The sequence below is a fragment of the Lagopus muta genome, chromosome 2 (assembly GCF_023343835.1).
Source record: "Lagopus muta isolate bLagMut1 chromosome 2, bLagMut1 primary, whole genome shotgun sequence".
In the NCBI taxonomy this organism is placed as follows: Eukaryota; Metazoa; Chordata; class Aves; order Galliformes; family Phasianidae; genus Lagopus; species Lagopus muta.
In genome coordinates, this window is record NC_064434.1 from 18,505,759 (window position 1) to 18,525,038 (window position 19,280).

At 37.2% G+C, this 19,280-nt stretch overlaps 1 long non-coding RNA gene across 5 annotated transcripts in view; it reads right to left on the reverse strand.

Annotated features, from left to right (window-relative positions):
• Positions 1–221: 221 nt before the first annotated feature.
• Positions 222–19,280, reverse strand: part of LOC125689484 (uncharacterized) — a 34,755-nt gene continuing 15,696 nt past the window's right edge. For 4 of the 5 annotated variants that reach the window (XR_007375300.1, XR_007375297.1, XR_007375298.1 and 1 more), the window contains 2 exons: positions 6,108–6,187; positions 222–3,360 (listed from right to left, as the gene is read on the reverse strand). This is a non-coding gene — a long non-coding RNA (uncharacterized LOC125689484). Of the gene's footprint in view, positions 3,361–6,107; positions 6,188–11,196; positions 11,248–19,280 lie in introns of those variants that run through there. The other variant, XR_007375296.1, reaches the window with a different exon arrangement.

The window sequence follows — 19,280 nt, forward strand, 5'->3', positions numbered from 1 at the left end:
TGAACTGCCATTGGCAATGCCTCCATTACATTGGCAGTGCCCAGACGACTGCAGCTCCTTAGTAACTGCACCTCAAGCAGCTGTATACAGCTACCACATCACTCTTTTGCTTTATTTTCACATCCACATACAAGTGCAGAAGTAACACACTACAGACATTTTTCCAGAAAATTGCGTTTGGACCTCTTAGAGCCTTAAATACATATCAGCCTGCTACAGACACACAGGACAGAAGTGCTCTAAAAAGGTAACACACAGAGATTACGTAGTCTCGTAATCAGAGTCACGAGAAAATAGAATGTATGCATCTCTGTGGGTGAGGGTGCTATCTTGAAAGATATCTGTGCCAAGGTCTTTCAGAAACACGAGGAAAACCAGCAGAGTATCTGGAGGCTAAGTGAACCATGAGAGCAGATAGTTACACGTACCAGGTAGCTTAACTGATTAAACACTGAATACATAACAAGAACAACATTCTGGAGGCACAGAGTTGCCAGCTCCATCAGTGAACTCTCACACCCTGGAGAAGCTTTGCTGAACTTTACTGCATTGTAAAGATTCTCTCCTGAGACCATGCAAAGATGCAGCTTTTTGCTGAGGGGTATCAAAAAAGCACTATGAAGCCTTCAGGAAGTCTCACTTTCAAAGGGGCCACCTGAAGCTTCCCTAAAATAAAGAGGAATGGGGAAAAAAAAGTTTTGATATAAACAGACTTATAAATAAATAAATACTAAAAAAATCATAGACAAGCTGACTTAAGAGCATAAAAGCACACCACATAGGCAGTTGTTGTAGAAGTTTCTAAAGCAGAACTGACTTCTGCCAAAGCATAAAAAAAAGAACTCAAGTACATGTGTTGTTATGCTGGCACATACTTCAGGGCCTGTGTCTCTAAGTGACGCAGAATTAATTACTGTAATATAATTAACATTCTATAAACTTAGTGCCAAATTATAACTTCTGTGGAAAATACTTTATCAATTGAAACTCCAAATCTGAGCCTGAATAAATACATCAAATTAATATAGGCATTAACTGCAGGGGCTGTTCCAAAAATAATGCCTTCCATTGTATTATGTTAGCCCATAATGTTGGAGGTAGATGGTGATGATATGGCAGTAGAGATTGAACCTTCCCTGACAACATTCCATCACATTTTGTTGCTGTGTGACAGATGGCAGCAGAAGGACAGACTGACACAATGGTGTCTGGTGTGGAAGTGAGTACAAAGCAAAGATACGTCACTGAATTCCTCCACGAGGAAAAAAATGCACCCATTGAGATTCTTTGACACAGGTTTTTGTTCATGGCTGCTAAATATGCACAACTAATGATGGTGACTATGCTCAAAAATAGTGTTCTATAGACAAGAATTTTCTCTATCAAATAGTGTTACTGCGTTCTGCATCTGTTGCAGTTTCTATAGAAATAAACAGGAGGTATTGCTTTTGGAGTGACTTATGTACCATGTATAATGTAAGAAATTTATCATTTTTGCAATATTATCAACTTGTAAACTACTCTGAATTTCAAACTGTGGTAGGAGTGCTTTGGGTAGTGTAACTGAATCTTAGTTCTCCTTATGAATTTCAGCTCTGTATTTTAGAATCTTTCATTTCCATTTCTGTATTTTGATAAGTTTTGGTCAGCAAAAAGAAACATTAATAAATATTAATATTATTTAAAAAGTGTAATTGCCAGCTAATCTTTATTTTCCAATTCTTTTAGATAGCTTGTTAGTAGAAAGGAAGTGGTTCTAGGGACTGCACAAGAAAGGCAAAAAAAGTTGTCCTGAGTTTATAATGGGAATACAAGAATTTCCTGTTCATAGTCCAGTTTTGTCTGGTATTTCTAGACTAGTCACAAGCTGTTCTTTAACATGTGATTAACTTTTTCATGAAGAGAACCACCACTAAATAAAGGAAAAGGAATAATCATTTTTCCAAACATGTTTGGTGCATGGTACTTCCTTAGGTTCCTCTGAAAGGAATACCTCATATTTATTTAAATGGAAATTAAAACAGATATAAATAGCACAATAAAACTGTTTGATAGAGCAACTTCTCAGCTACAAAATACTATTTTTCAACATAGTCACCACCATTAGCTGTGCATTTTTGCCAGATATGAACAAGAGCTTGCATGTCCCATTCATGGCTGTCCAGAACGTGGCTTATTTTCATGTTACTGTCACCACTGCTGAAATGCACCGCCCACAGCCTCACTGTCCTCATATCCACCATTTAGCCTCCATAAATGTTTAGCAAGCACCAGTGAATGTCAACAGATACAATTTTTTCCTCGTGGAGGAGTTCAGTGACACATCTTTGCTTCATACTCAATTCTATGTCAGACACCACTGTGTCAGTCTGTTCCTTCTGCTGCCATTTGTCACACAGGCAACAAGATGTGATGGAATATTGTCAGGAAAGATTCCACCTCTACTGCCACACCACCAAAATCTGCCTCTGATGTTGTGGGATAACATAATAAAATAGGAAGTATTACTTTTGAAGCAGCTGTCATATATAATCAGTATAGTAAAGATCATTTTTTCCTCTTTCATATCAATGTAGTTTTTCCAGCACCAATGAAATTTGCAGTCAGAATGCTTGGGTCACTGACATTACCAGGTATCTTTGAAAAAGATGAAAGACATTTTTCTATAAATAATTTCATAAGTCAATTGGATAAATTAACAATACCATAATTGACACTTGCCTCCTGTTTATAGTTGAAACAAAGTTAAATGCTGAAGGCAAAACAATTGTATTTTAAAGAACATGTGCTACACACTCCTTCTGGAAGAACTATTTCAAGATTTTGTTTTGCATTTTCTTGTTTAATACAAAGGTTTACATAAATACTTTATAAAAACCACCAAGTACAGCATTAATGAAGGTGATTAGCATTGAGTTACTCAGACAAATCTTCTCAAATCAAATATCACTTTTCTCTAAGAGTACAGAAACAGAACCATCATTTTCTGGGTATTTAAATTTAAATATTTCACATTCTTAAATGCATTCAGTCAAAATGTAGGATTTGTTTATATTACAATGTGTCAGTTAAATATAAAATACTCCAATACTACTATTTCCTAAAAGGCATAAATATTTTATGACTTCCATCACACTGCCTGCTTTGTAGAAGTAGAGAATTAACTCAGGTCTGAGTGACCTTCTTGCTTCTTCACAAATGCAGGTGAATCCAAGGTTAAGACACTCTAGAACAAAACTGCCCAGAAGCTGCAGGTAAGTGCTTCTAGAGGTTCAAAATAAGAGAAGGGCTGACATTTCTCCCCTCTGCTGCTGTGCTGTAGGATGCCACAGGATTTAATGTTTCAGATGAACACCTAGACTGGAGTAAAATAAAGCATACATGTCATTTCTGTTTGAACCCTCTAACCCCGTACAAATTAATGTAATCCTTTAAACTCTTGAGAGAATGGCTGGTGTCAGATAGTCAACAGCATTCTCACTGTAGGCCACAACTTTTTTTTATATATAATTATTTTCTTCCAAAAGCAAATGCATCACAGTGTCTAATTTGGTTTTCTAGCTATTAATTTTTGGGAATCTTAATGTGATCAGAAACCCCTCATATGTTTTATCTCATCAGAAATCTGATCAGGCCAAAGTTTGGCCTTCAACAGTTTGCAGGCATTTTCAATAGCCAATATGACTAAAGATCAATGCAGAATCTACTGGGAAGATAAATATTATTTCAAAGTAATGAAATTATTCAGTTAGATATGAGTTGCTAAACACATACGGGATACCATACAAACCATAGAACAGGTTAATAAATACTACAGCCCTGCCATCAACCTCAGCAGAAAAAGTAAAAGCTATTGTGAAATCTCCTCACTATTCCCATTGAGGCTAATATGTATGCAGTATGATAAAAACCCAATAAATTCAAAAGAGCCAGGATTGTCCACTGTCACCAAGGCCAAATGGCACACCACAGCTCAGGTACAGAATGCTTGATCTCATTTGCCCTTGAAAAAAGGAAAATGATAGCCAGCTGGTTATGGGGAATGGTTTATGTTCCAGCTAATTCCCACACCATGCCCTGAATGACCAATAAGGCAATGTCCTGTAGTCTACATCAAAGCAATGCCCAAGAAGTACAATGAAGATGGTCAGAAAGCTGGAGCACCGCTCCTATGAAGAAAGGTTGAGAGAACTGGGCTTGTTCAGCTTGGAGAAGCGAAAGCCTCAAGAAGACATCACTGCAACCTTTCAGTACTTAAAGGGAGCTTATAAACAAGAGGGGGACTGAGTTTTATATGGCCTGATAGTGATACGGAGAAGGGTTTAAAAGTAAATGAAGGGAGAGTTAGATTAGAAGCCAGGAGGATTTTTTTTTTTTAACTCATAAGTTGGAGAGATACTGGAATGGATTGTTCAGAGAAGCTGCGGATGCACCATCCCTGCAGGCTATTCAAGACTAGGTCGGATGAGGCCATGGCAGCCTGATCTAGTGGCTGGCAACCCTGCCCATGGCATGGTGATAGGAACTGGAGGATATTTAGGTTCCCTTCCAATCCAAGCCATTCTATAATTCTATGATTATTCTAGCAACTAGTAAGATCAGGCAGCTAAACTGATGAACTGATGGAAACACCGCTGGGGCTGGCTCAGCTTTCTGCAGCAGATGTCATCAGTGAAGCAGAAAGGTGAAAACCGTCAGCACCTGCACAGCATTCCAGTAGTGTGGTTGCTAGTTATTTGTAAGTGAAATACGTGGCCTTTTCCCAGCATAGCATTTCTGATTTTCCCACTTGTATTCTGCTTATAAAAACCTTCATGAGCTATAACATTATTAGTTAAATAATTATTAGTTTCAGCTACTATTTCCCTTCACTAGGTGCAAAGCTGAAATTGTAAGCTGTAAGAATTTCAGTATTTACTTATGTTTACAAAATAAGAAACATTTGATGTCAATTATACAGAAATTCAATGCCCTTCAATCTACTAAAACCAAATAGAAAAGGGTGGAGGAATAAATTTTTCTAATGCATATGCATGTATGCTGCCTCAAGTTCATCAAGTGAGTTTACAAAGATATGTAAGTAATTAAAAAGAGGAGCATGATGAAATATCAATAATCATGTACTATGTTATGACACCACAGGACACAGAAAATAGCAACAGAGATTTAGAAACACCTATCAAACCTGTGAAAACAAGTCAACCATTTCTAACACAGCTCTTTCTTCCATTTTTTTTTTCTCCTGTTCCTTCCTCCCTCATTCAACTGGAAGCAAAAAAAAGTCACTATTGAGGTCAGTCTGCCTTCTCTTAGTGCAAGATCTTCACACTTGCTTACCCAACAGTCACTACCAAAACACGTTCACCCTCAAAAAATTAGCTTAATCACAATTAAATCATATGGCTTTTTTTGTCACATTTGCTTCTTTATCTTTTCCACTAGGAAATATCAAAAGGCATTCTGCTTCTACAGCTCATCTAACTGAATCAGACTTTGGCATAAGCTTTAGCAGACTTTGCCACTGTAAGGGCAGAGCAGGTCTGAGATCGCCTATGATGAGATGGAATGTGTACCTGCCTATGGGGCTTCAGTAAGAGCAGAATCAAAAATTGCAACTTGACAGCTTCTGAGTTTGGTGAAAAAAGTTCCATCTAATAAAAACAAACCTGCACACTACTTATTATATTTAAGTGGCCACTGCACTAACTGGCTGTTAATAAGCAAATACATAAAATGAAGGAAATATTATTCTCTTCTCTACAGGGCATGCTTGCTGTTCTCAACGTCAAAGCAATTTGTATCAGGACAATTACCTGCAAATTGCATTTATCCTACCAAAATGAAAGAGCAGACAAATATATTAAGATATCTAACAATTGAAGTAACTGACAAAATATGTTATTTTAATAGTGTCTAGCAGAAGAGATACAATCAAAAATATCTAAAATGAATGAAATCTCTACCTAAACTTAATAAAATCTCTGAAGAGATCAAAATTTGTTATTAGATCAGAATATGCCATACATAAACTTAAGTTAACAAAAAAAAAGGGAGGAAAATAAGTGTAAACTTCAGCTCAAACAGACTTGATGCATAGCTCTACTCACAGAGTTCACATAAAAGTCATGCTCTCCTTGGCCACAACCAGAATTAGCTGCAGTGATCATGAGATGCTGAAGTTACAGATCTTGAAAGAAAGGAAAAAGGCAAAAAGTAAGAGGCTACACTTGGACGTAAGGAGAGCAGACTCTGGCCTGCTCAGTGACCATCTTAAAAGAATCCCATGGGATAGTGTCCTGGAGAAAGGAGTCCAGGATAGATGGCTGATTTTCAAGGATCACCTCTTTCAAGCTCAAGAATGGTCCATCCTGACAAGCAAGAGTTTCATAACTGTCAGATTCCTAACAGTAAACAGTATTAGAAACATAATTTGAGTTTCAAACAATAAACCCCAGAAAACTCCTCCCCCAAATAATTCTTATAAATTTGGCTAGAAATGTATTTTAGTATACAGTGTTGTATGGAAACTGCTGAATCACAGCCTGAACCTCTGATCACCTGAGGCAAGCAATGAGTCAGCTATGGGGGCTGCCAGAACAGGTGGAGTCTGGCTCCACCTCTCCTAGACCCATTTACTAGCTGATTACCAGTGGGGAAGGACCTCTTCTGGAGATCCCCTTCTCATAGCAAGCCCAGGATACAGGTAAGCATTCTATCTATTCTGTTTTGGTATAGCAACTGTGCAGCTGAACTCTGGTATACTTCATAACATCTGTACATTCATTGATTGTAATAGCAACAACCATGTTTTAAGTGACAAAAAGGTAAGGATGTTATAGGAGGGTGCTTCTCTTTAAATGGAAAAAGGTTTACTAACAACCAGTGATTATATGGTGAAGTACCTTGGGCCTAATGTCTGCTAAAAGTATTAATAAATAGTACAGAAAAAGTGCAACGTCTCCCAAAGCACGTCCATTCTAACAAACTCACAAGGACCAGGACATGGACACAAGTGACCCCTACTAATTGTTAGCTTACTCCTTGTACAGTTCAGCTTGAGCTAATGAATGTTTCCACAGCAAATGCCCCAGCAGAGACCAGGAGACTAACTACAGACAGCACTTCATGGGCAGTACGTGTGGGGCCATCCACTTCTAAGCAGAAAAGAGACCAGGAACTTCTGAGTGAGCTTGTCCTCAAGTAGCATCCTCCCCATGTTCTTTTTTTTTTTTTGGTCAGCACTGACTCTTACCCAAACACTGTAATCCTGGAAAGTTTAGCAATGGAACTATCTCAATCTTAATTACAACAAAGACAATATTAAAGAAACCATTTTTCATTTTTTAACAGAATCCTTAGCTAAAAGGGTGCATTAACCATTTACTGAATCACATAATACGTATACTTCTAAAAAATATGAATTACTGTTAAAAAAGGTGCTACAAAACATCAAGAACACTGTCCTTAGAGGCAGTAATTAAAACAAATGAAACTATAATCTCTACTATGGGGTAAAACTCGCTAAATATTTATATTTTGGCATTCGCATTAGAAGTTTGAGATTATTCTTATAGAAATGCCTTTTTAGACAACAATCATGACAGAACATAAAATCCAACATATTAGGAAAGCATAACATATTTTGACCTTATAAAAACAAAAATCATACTTTTCCAAGCAATTTTGAAGTATCAAGATGAACACTTTTTCCTGAAGAGATAGAGAAGGTCTCATAGGAAAAAAAAAAAAAAAAAAAACCAAAAACAAGCAAACAAAACAAGCACAGAATGCTAGTCAAAACAGAGCCCACTTGTGTTTTTCATGTCTCCAAAAGTTTTCTTTACAAAAACACCTATTAATTAACCACAGAATTATAGAATGGTTTGGGCTGGAAATGACTTTTAAGATCATCTAGTTCCAAGCCCCTGCTATAGGCAGGATCACCTTCCTCTAGACCAGGTTGCTCACAACACCATCCAGCCTGGCCTTGAATGCCTCCAGGAAGGGGGCATTCACAACCTTACTGGGCAACCTGTTCCAGCATCTCACCACCTTCACAGTAAAGAATTTCCTCCTAATATCTAAATATCTAACATCCAAATCTACCCTCTTTCAGTTTAAAGTTATTTCCCCTCATTCTGTTGCAACATGCCCTCATAAAAAAAAAAAAATAAAAAAAAAAAATCCTTCCCCAGCTTTTTTGTAAGCCCCATCAGGCACTGAAAGACCACAATAATGTCTCCTCAGAGCCTTCTCTTCTCCAGGCTGAAGGGCCCCAGCTCTCTCAGCTTGTCCTTGTAAGGGAGGTGCTCTGGCCTTTTAATCATCTTTGTGACTCTCCTCTGTATTTGCTCCAACTCCATGTCCTTCTTGTTTTGGGGGCTCCATAACTGACATAGTAGTCCAGGTGGGGTTTCATGAGAGCAGAGTAGAGGAGCACAATTAATTCCCTCAATCTTCTGGTCACTCTTCTCTTGATGCAACCCAGGATATGGTTGGCCTTCTAGGCTGCAAGCACATGCTGCCAGCTCACGATGAACCTTTCAATAGGCAACCACAAATCCTTCTCCTCAGGGCTACTTTCAAGCTGTTCTCTACCCAACCTGCATCTGTGCTTGGGATTGCCTCAACCCAGACGCAGGACCTTGCACTTAGCCTTACTGAACTTCTTGAGGTTGGCACGGACCCACCTTTCAAGCTTACCCAGGTTCCTCTGGATGGCATCCTTTCCCTTTAATGTGTCAGCTGCAGCACTCAGCTTGGTGATGTCTCCAAACTTGCTGGGAGTGCACTCGATCTCACTGTCCATGTCACCTACAAAGATGTTAAACACATATGGTTCCAATCCCTGAGAAATGCCACTCATCACTGGTCTTCTCTTGGACGTTGAGCCATTGACCAGAGCTCTGAGTGCAACCATCCAGCCAATTTCTTATCCAGCAAGTGGTCCATCCATCAGATTTTTTTTTTCCTCCAATTTGTCAATCACGATGTCATGTGGGACAGTGTCAAATGCTTTGCACAAGTCCAGGTAGATGATGTCAGTTGCTCTTCCTTTACCTACTCATGCTGCAACTCCAATACACATGAAATCTTCCAGTGTCAATATAGATCTGGACTTCTAAACATTTTACAGACTCGGCAAATACATTGCTCAAAACTGCATCTAAGAATGCATTAGTATACATTGGTCTCATATGCAATTTATGTCATACTAGGGACAACTCTGAACTCATTTTAAGAAACAGCTTGTAAGCATAGGTTACTTTCTTTGAGAACTAAAAAGTAAGACAAGCATATTTTGACAAGAGTGACACAAAACTTGCCAAATAGCTGTGCAAAGTTTGACTGCTTTGCACTACTTAGTGCCCCTTGCAAATCAGGACCAAGATTCTATCATCCTTTACCTTTGACTCTCTGGACATTTCAGGCAGTCCTTACAAAATATTTCTTAACATCTCTTTAGTACCATCTTACACAATTCTATTAGAAATGTTTAGTTCAAAGGAACTATTGACTCTACTCATGTATCTCAAACCACACAGAACACATTACAAATTCCCCTATCATTCTTAGGTTTTCCAAGGAGTCCTTTCAAACTAATTTCTGTTATTTTTTGGGGAGGGGGAGGAGGAGGAAAAAAGATTGGAATTCTCTGTTTAAAGCAAAGTATAAAAGTTTTCCTTGTCTATTTACTATCCAGGCAACACAACATATGGCACAGGCATTATGATTTCAAGATTAAAGAATAAAACAGATGATGCCTGCTGAAAGACAATGAATATAATGAAGCATCCGTTAAAGTGAGATAAGCAAACTTTTAGATTTATTGTAATTCTACTCCTGTGTGTAATTAGTACCACAAGTTGTTGGTTTCCTCTTTTTAATGTAGTATTTTACATTTATGGAAAGACTTGCCATTCTAACAAGTCATTTTCCCAACACTATTTTATGCAACTTAAATATATGCTGTTATCTAATTCTATGGAACTCCGTTATCACCTAATACAACATAATTTTCAGTTCTTTGAATATAATGGCACTTTAAGGACCTAATATCTTAAACCTACAGTATCAGTACAGAAGATAAAATAACCTTATCTACTACTGCAAGGCTACAAAGCTTAGGAAGTTGTTACTCCCATTTCTAGTGCAAAGGCTCAAAAAAAAAAAAAAAAAGTTCAAGCATATTCATGTGGATTCCTAAGAATATCCTAGAAATATCTGCAGTTTACATGAGCTTAAAAAGAGGGTTACCTCACAAAGTAACTAGTCAAGAAATAAGCTACTCTCAGTATTTTTCATTGATATGACTGACTAAAGCTCAAGAGAAAGATGCACACTTCGACACAAAACTGCACCTGTCTTGGGTCCTTTGCCAGGTTGGGCCAGAAGACCCATTTATGTCATAGCTTAACATCTTGGAGCAATGCATTCCTTTCCAGTCTTTGCTTCCAGTACATGCTGGTACCACCTTCACATTTCACCATCATCTATTCCCACCTCTCTGCACTACCAGCAGCTCCACATCTCCTCACAAGAAGGCCTGAGTCCCCAGCCTAGAAGAATACCAGAAGTGAGACATTTTAACCAAGGATAAGCACAGCCCCTGCACGCAGTGCAGAGAAACCAACTGTGCCAAGAACAGAGCATGGCTTTCCAGCTTGCTGCCTGCTGCACACCACTGTCCAGCACAGGTGTTCTGTCAGCCCAGCAAGCAGGAGCTTCCTTGCTTCACTTTCACAGCATAGTGCAGTTAGCACTTTTCAAGCCCTTCCAAATAGGGCTGTGGGAGAAAAGATCCACATCCAGGTACAACACCAGCTAAACAAGGCTGTTCTCTCACTATGACTTGACGCAGTGAGAGCCCATAGCTGTGGAAGAAAGAAATGAGACCCTCACTATGCCAATGATTTGGCATTAGAGCTCACTTGTGCAAGAGTCATTAAACAGCCTTCAGCAGGAAGTAGGGAAATAAAACTATATTTCGGACTAAGTTTTCAGTCCATCACAAATCGAGTACAGGAGACAAAAACAGTTTAAACTTATCCCAAGAGAAGGCATAATTTCACATTACAGCCACACAGCTGAGTCTCTGTATAATCAATGGATATTAAAATGTTACAATCACAAAATAAACAAGAGAGTTAGGTGAAGTAGATTATGATAACAAAAGAGAATAAATGGAAGGCTTACCTTTATGCTGGGCTCACCACAAAACACCAGAAGGAGGGATCTCCAGACGAGATCCTTCCCCACTGGTAGCCAGCTCTTAAATAGGTCTAGGAGTACAGGTGAATTGCCTTCACCTGTGCTCCTCTGGCTGACTCATGGCTCGCCTCAGGTGATCAATCAGAGGTTCAGGCCGTGACTCAATAGTTCCCATACAGTCTCACAGCAGCAAACAACCTGGTGCATTCCATCAGCATAACCTTTCTCCAAAAGCAATCTGTTGAAGTATTGGAAAGTTTTAATTTGGAAATACAGTTCTTACACAAAGTTACTACTAAACAGAGTTGTAGAATTGAATAGACAGGGGCAGCAGTAGACCAAACAGACTTTGCAATGAGATAAAAAGAAAAAACACATCAAATCTCTAGGCTAAATATATTTGGTGAACAGGCAACAGAATTCAGAACACAGAAACTAAGTCGCGATGCACTATCAAATCTGGTTTTCAGTATTGCAACTGAACAAATTTCCAAATTAAAATCTAATGCATCTGAAATGATTTTAAAAACACTTATTTTTATATTTTAATGAAATTTTAAGCCACATTATTAGATAACTGAAATATCTATATCTAGTTTCCTAGAATAAGTTATAAGGAACAATAGCAACAAGTTGTTGTATTTAAGAATAGTTGACTATTGAGACATCAGATTTTTTTTTTTTACTGAAGCTACATGATTTAAGAGAGGCTAAACATAATTTTGGCTGCAATGAGAGGAGGCAAGTGAATTTTTAGCACAGTCAGGCTATAATTAACAACAGCTTTTTCTGTATCGTATTCTGTTAAAATTCTCTCTTTTTTAAAAAAACTTGTTTCACTGCAAGTAGGAATGTTTCCAGTGACAGCATCTTCCATGTGTATTTGTGCAAACACCAGATCTAAGCTCAGGTTCTTAAATGCTGTTGTAAAATAAGCAAAAACATCTTTCGAGCTAAAACTTATTTTGGCACTCCAGAAAAGGATATAGTTGCACAGCACAGACACAGAAATACTATGATGATTTTGAATGATTTACATTACTTGTTGAAGGATGTTAACTCATCTTTATTACTTTGGCACTGATAATACCTAATTCAGATATCTCTTCAGCAAATTATGTCCCCTTACACCAAAAGTTCTTCAGCAGCACAGTCTGGAACAGCTGTGACAGCTACACAGAAATGCTAGAAAACATTAACGTTTAACATAAATATGAAAGACTACTTCCATATGTAAGGCCTGATAATTTTAAATCAGGATTACTGCTTTTTGTACCTTCAATTACACTGAGTCCTTTGATCCCAAAAGCTCTCAGAATGTAACATACTGCATATACAGTTCTGCACTGATGAAAGAAACTGAACCTTAAATACATGGACATGCTCATACAAACTCACGCTATGAATTACTTAGATAAAATATTTCTCCTTTGAGCAATGGCCACAAAAATAATTTTTGTACTCAAAAGATATCTTTATATCTCTCCAGTCACCTCCTATCTTTCCCTATCATTTTTCTCTCTCCACGTTTACCTACGCTCATTATTATATCTTTATCACACATCCAGCTGAAAATTCAAATAACTTTCTTCTGAATCAGTGATTTTTATCCACTATGTTATTGACTTTTCTCTTACAGAAAAGATCTTCCTCTATCCTTCTGTGTGTAGAGTAACTGTTTATAATCAAACGTGCAATGTAGTTTTTATCATTTCTATGAAGACATCAATTCAAGAGAGCAAGAAATCCTTTCACTGACTACAGCTGAATCAGATCAGGCATACCCAGATATAGTACAACCACTTTACTAGCAATAATCTATCATAAGAGTATTCCAGGTAAAGATAAACATTTTACTGATCAAGAAACATTTGGGTATTGTACTAAAGGAAACAGGTTAGTGGGGAGATATTGGTGGTAGGCGAATAGTTGACTAAATGACCTGAAAGGTTTTTTCCAGCCTTAGTGATTCTACTCTATGAAGTGCTAAACTAGTAACAGATGAACATTAAGCATGCTCTTCTTTGAGCAAGTTTGGCTGTTTTTACAACAGAAATGCAAGTGAAAACAAAGTTTCAATTTTTGTTAGCATTTTCTATAGACACAATATTATTATGTTATATGGACAGATTTTTTTTATTAGTATTCTTCAAAGGCTAAAAAAAGAAAATTAAATACATTAGGGTAAAAGGCTAACCTTTACAGCTCCCTGTGGTCATCCATTTTATGGCTGCAGGGTAAAGCACACACAACTTGCTCTTAGAAAGACTGTATACAAGGTAGAAGTCACGAATTTTGGGATGTACCACAATTTTCACTCAGGGTACAAGTAATGTAAGAAATTGTTTGCTGTTTTCTCATTATTTTAGATATCTAAATAATATATCTAATAATATCTAAAACTGTCAATCAAAAACATTAATTGCTTTGGACAATTTCATTCAACAACTGACTTTGAAAATATCAAAATTTCTATCTCCTCATTCTTTCAAAGTCAAGCTGTAATTACATTTAACATACACACAGATGATCCTCAGAGATTCAGATTCAAATCCCAAGAACAGATCAAGAGTGTACTTCATTTGCAGTCATATTCAGTTCTATGCTCCTTTCTCACATACTTTAATACTACGTATGTTCACAGTTGTTCCATATGATGCTGATAGCTAAAAGGAAGCAGGTTTGCTCATCTACATTGCAATATCTTCAATGCAAAGATTTCTCCACACTGAAAAACAAACAAAACTTAAATACAATAAAAAAAAAAAAACAAAAATAACAATAACTCTATACACAAAACTCCAAAGATATGCAGAATATTTGCCTGTATGACAACTTCTCTGTTCAAGCAGGAGGCTTATAAGTAGGCACATAACAGGTATGTTCTTTCTAATACCACTCACCATTATGATTAAATGTTCCTTAAAAATAATGGAGCTTTGAAAATGGTTATTTTTTAGAGGTTACCTTCCAAAATAAAAGTTATGGGGAAAAATTAAATTCAAAAGAACCACTATCCTGTCAAACACATTCCATTATGCTTCCTTTCGCAGAAAAAGTAAGTTTTCAGAGGAGATCTGAGAGATATGAACAACACTCGGAAAATACACAGAAGTGATATGTAAGTCTATTCCTCTTCCATCTGAACCACAATTATTACTGCAATTCTTTGTCTTTTGAGGTTCTCAGCACCCAAATTCCTTACCTCAAGCATGTTAAAAAGCTCTCTGTTTAAATGTTCTTACTTTCCCTTCTTCCTTCCAAACAACATTAAAGCTTTCTAAACTCCCTTTTCATGAGAAAAATACAAACATTTTGTCCTTACTCTTTACAGACTTATTTTTTCCCTCTACAAACTGACTCACTCAGGTCTGTGCACAGCCTTCCTCTCCACTTTTTTCTGCCAGTGCACCAGCAGCAAGATACTGTTTGTGTCCAACAGTGTAAAGAACTCTTTATGCTTTCCTGTACTATGCATGACATACAAAAAGTTATTTCTGAGCAATGCTGCTCTCCTCTCTATCAGTGACCAAGAATATTTGACTAGTTTTAGTTTTACTGTCTGTAGGATAATGAGAAACTATATGCATAAATTGCTCTAGACATACTTTTGGTCTTATTGAGATGCACTATCAAAAGGTTTGATGTGAGGGTGGCCAAATACTGGCACAGTTTAACCAGAGAAGCTGTGAAGTGTCCAGCCTTGGGGTTATTCAGGATATTCCAAATAGACACAGTCCTGAGCAATCTGCTTCAGATCTAAGCAAGAAGTGGGACCACAAGATCTCAAGAGTACTTCCCACTTGAGAGGCTCCATGACTCCAAGGGCAGACACAATCTCAACTGAAGCTTGACTAAAAGACCTCACTGCAATGTGGCTCCACTGGGCTTCATTTCAAATGTCTGCGATAAGCTCCCAAGACACCTCTTTTGGATGTCTGCAACATTTCTAATTCCTTACATATTATACCAACCTCTTCTGTCTTCTGTCTGTCTTAGACTATTTAGTCCTAAATCCTAAAACTAAAGCTTTTTAAATGATTAGAAAATAACTCTTCCATAATTTCAGTATTTTTTCTTTCCGTACTGAAATTGAAATTCTACCATGAGTATATAACTTGATAACAAAGACCAGATGTTTATGTTTTGCCGAAAAAGAAACTACACATAAAAAAAGACCTCTTTTTAAAAAATAAAGAGCTGAGCAAGAAAAATGAATGTATAAAAGAAGTTACACAAGCAAATGAATAGCAAGGAATAAGCATTCCTTATATACTTGGACGCAAAAAAAAAGTCAAGGGATTCTAAGGACTACTTAAGGATATCATATTAATCAACTTCAAAAACTTCAGGCAGAGATATGAAGAATCTTTCGCACCTCATGTCATATAAGTGTTACTGTTTCAGTCCATGACTCTGAGAAAAGTTGAAATCCAAACTGCTCATCAATTTCAGTGGCACCTTTATTTCCCAAAGATTACCTAATCTCCTATCATAATATCTTTTTCATGACTGTAAGTGTAGCAGTGTTGTCACAAAGCTCCGTCGAAACTGTCTTATGAATAAATGAAGTTTTCAGTCTTCACCAGTACATCAAAATTTTTAATATTTGTGCTTCTCTTTGCATTAGATATAACTGTTAATTATGAAATCCCACTTTCACATTTGGTGCTGCAATTCAGTTCTCAAACCAACCTCTAATCAACAGGGTTTGCTGGGACAATCCACACTGAAACACAACCACTAAAACAAAAAGCTGGAGTAAAAAAAAAAAGTGCTTATTAACATTACACAAACAATTATTGCAGGTTTGTTTTTTTTTCCCCCAAAGCAAATACTACAAAGACATTGTGGATTAAACAGGGAAGTACAGATGTTAAATAAGGCACTTTAAGCAGAAGGAGAATCCAGTTTGAGAACAGATTCTTGATGTATTGAGTGACAAAGATCCCATTATAACAGATGAGACTTTTTCAATAATGTAACTGAATCAAAGGGTTTGATTCGGGTGCACACATGTATGTATCCAACATCACTCAAGAGCCTCTGGGATAAGACTGATGGTACCTGGAGAAAAAGCAAGACATGAGATTTGCAGCATGGGAGCAAAGGCATATCTTATTATAAGTGTCTTCTAACACTAGATGCTTGTGTAGTACAGAAGGCAAAAGTGCAGAGTAATTTGAGTGAATAATGTTCTTGACGAGAAAATATACGTTGTCACTTAACACCAGAAGCAAACACTACTTCAAGAGATATCCCATACCTGCTGCACCTTTAGTGCAACACACCCATGCAATACCTAATACTAAGCTACCACATGACAATCAAAGCTCAATTCATGTATGCTGGCAGGCTTGCCACAAAAAAAGTTCTGTCCCCATCACCTACTGCACTTACTGTTTGCTCTTCTACTTGAGAGTCTGCACCACTTTCCTGCTGGCTACCACCTCATTCTGAACACAGTCAGGTAAGATAACATTATGTGAAAGCTTCTGAACACAGCAGAACATGTCTATCATTGCACGGGGGACAAGCCCCATAGCCAATCATTTCAGAGACCCAGGGTATGAGTGATAGCCTGTGGGACAAAAATCATCCTATACATCTGGGTAAACTAGAAGCAGTTACAGGACTTTCATAAGAGTGGTTGGCAAGTATCAGCATATCACCTGTGTGAGCCACCACATTTTGAAGCCATTATGTTCCAGCAGTCATTTTTGTTATGGCCAAAACCACAATCTATGAAGTTATCATTCTGGTCACAAAACTACAGGCATTACAGTCTGAATGCCTCCTGAATACTTCCATAGTTTAAAGTAGTTCTCTATTACACCATCATCCTCATTTATACTCCAGGATTGAAACATTGTTGATAATGTCAAGAAAGCACTTCCGTTCACTGCAGAGATGCAGGCAAGGCACTTATCCAGTTCCCACCACTCTGCCCTGAAGAGATATGGGAAAGGAAGAGACAAGGAAGAAACACAGAAAATTCAGAAAACAAGTTTCAACAATAGGAGAGTAATTGCAGCCAGTCCATGAAGTTGTCTGACTCACTGGGCTCAGAGTTATCGGCCTTCAGAGCTGCCAGCATTGATCTGGGCCATAATGATACCCAGATCCACCAACGCAGCCTCAACATCAATCTGATTCCACAACGAGCAGCCAAAATTAAAGACCTCCCATCTGACTCCAAGTTAAATTGTGAGGTAGAACTTGGCAAGCTTTGTCTTAAAGGGATGCAATGCATTAAGCTCATCATGTTGCCTAATAACCCAGAAGCCTTTTAATACCCTCAAATAGCTACTTCACAGGATGATAAATTTGTTCAGTGTAATTAAGTTAACCACTTGAATGGCTGGAAACCATCTCAAACTCAAACAAGAACTGTACTTACAGGAATGTTTTTTTCCCCCCTGAATTGAAGAAAAAGCACTACTTAGAACAATATTTCAGAACATTCTGTTCTGATTCTGTTTTTTTTTTTTTTTTTTTTTTTTTTTTTTTTTTTAAGGAAATACTTTTTAAGCACAAGACACTCAAGTTTAAGTGTGCAGTTGTAAGAAATTTGGCTTACTTTCACTTTTAAAGCAATTAATGTGTGTAACATGCAAACACTTTAATAAGTCATGGAAATTTCCCAATACAAACTGAAATACCTACAGATTGAACCAAAAACTCTGAAAATAGTATGGTAGTTTGGGAGAATGTACTTCTGGGTTATTTACTTCTTAATCATTATATTCTGCAGTCACACATACACGACAATCGAGCTTACAGAATATTGAAGACAGCCATCGAAGACCTAGAAGTAGAGAACGGTTGTGAATTCTTAGGAAAAAAAATGAAGATGCTGAATGTTGGGGCTGAATTAGAGTGGGCATATGACAGAAGCATAAATTAGCAAGTTTCTGCCACATGCGTAAGTTTTCATTATTTAACAAATTAAACAAAGACTACATGCTCTCTCCCCAGCACTGAAGAGAGACTTTACTTGATTGCATTTTACTTCTTGCATAATTTTAAATACGCTAAATTGCCATTGTACAGTGTAAAACTTTAAATAAAATTTGAGAAAATCTGTGGCTTGACTGCACATTGAACATATTAGCTCAGTAAAATATAAGAAAAAACAGTGAGGCTAACCCAAATTGGAAGGGACTCACAAAAATTATCAAGTTTTGGCTGCATAGTTTCATATTAACTATCCCAAGAACTGCATACACACATCAAAAAATATTTCTCGACTGTCAGAGGATTTATGTCCTGATTGCAAGCGTTCTAGATATCAAGTAGCCCAGCACTTGTGTTCAAATTTGTCTGCTAGCATCTACTGAACCAAAAAAAGGTAGATACTATATTATCAAGTATAGTAAATCTATTTAAAAGCATATTATATTTAGAGATCTTGATGAAGTCAAAGATTTTAACAAGGAATGTGTAATGATGAACTGTTGGTTTTATGGAGGCCTCTTCAGTTAGAGAAACCATTTTCAAATTCACACATGTCATGTAGAACAAACAAAAAAGCCTCCACACCTTTACTTCCAGATTAAGTTTTAGTATTTTCATGAAGTTTGATGTGACTTAACACAAGAGCTGCCCTTGCTGGTAAAGAAAGAAAAATTGAAAAAAGTCATTCCAAAGCTAACAATTGAACTCCTTTCCAGAAAGGAACAGGAGCAGAACTGATAAGAAGCAACAGAACAGACCTGTATGTCATGCCATTCTCCTAATACATACGGATCTTATAAAAAATTTCTTTGGAGAAAACTTTAGTTTATGAAATCTTGCATAAAAGCTTTCCAGAATTTATTCCTTGGATCTAACAAAAACACATTTGATATAGAAAGCCTGCTAAAGAAACATAAAAGCACAGGTTTCTACCTCAAAAATATGAGAAGCTATTCTTGTGACATTTAGAACATGTTGTAAGGCAGGTAAGGAAATTCTCTGGAAAATGGTCACCAGAGAATAAAACAAGACTTTTGGACTTGTGTTGAATACTTCTGTATGGAAGCCTGAAATACAACAAACCAAACTCTTTAAAGTGATTATGGGGAAGT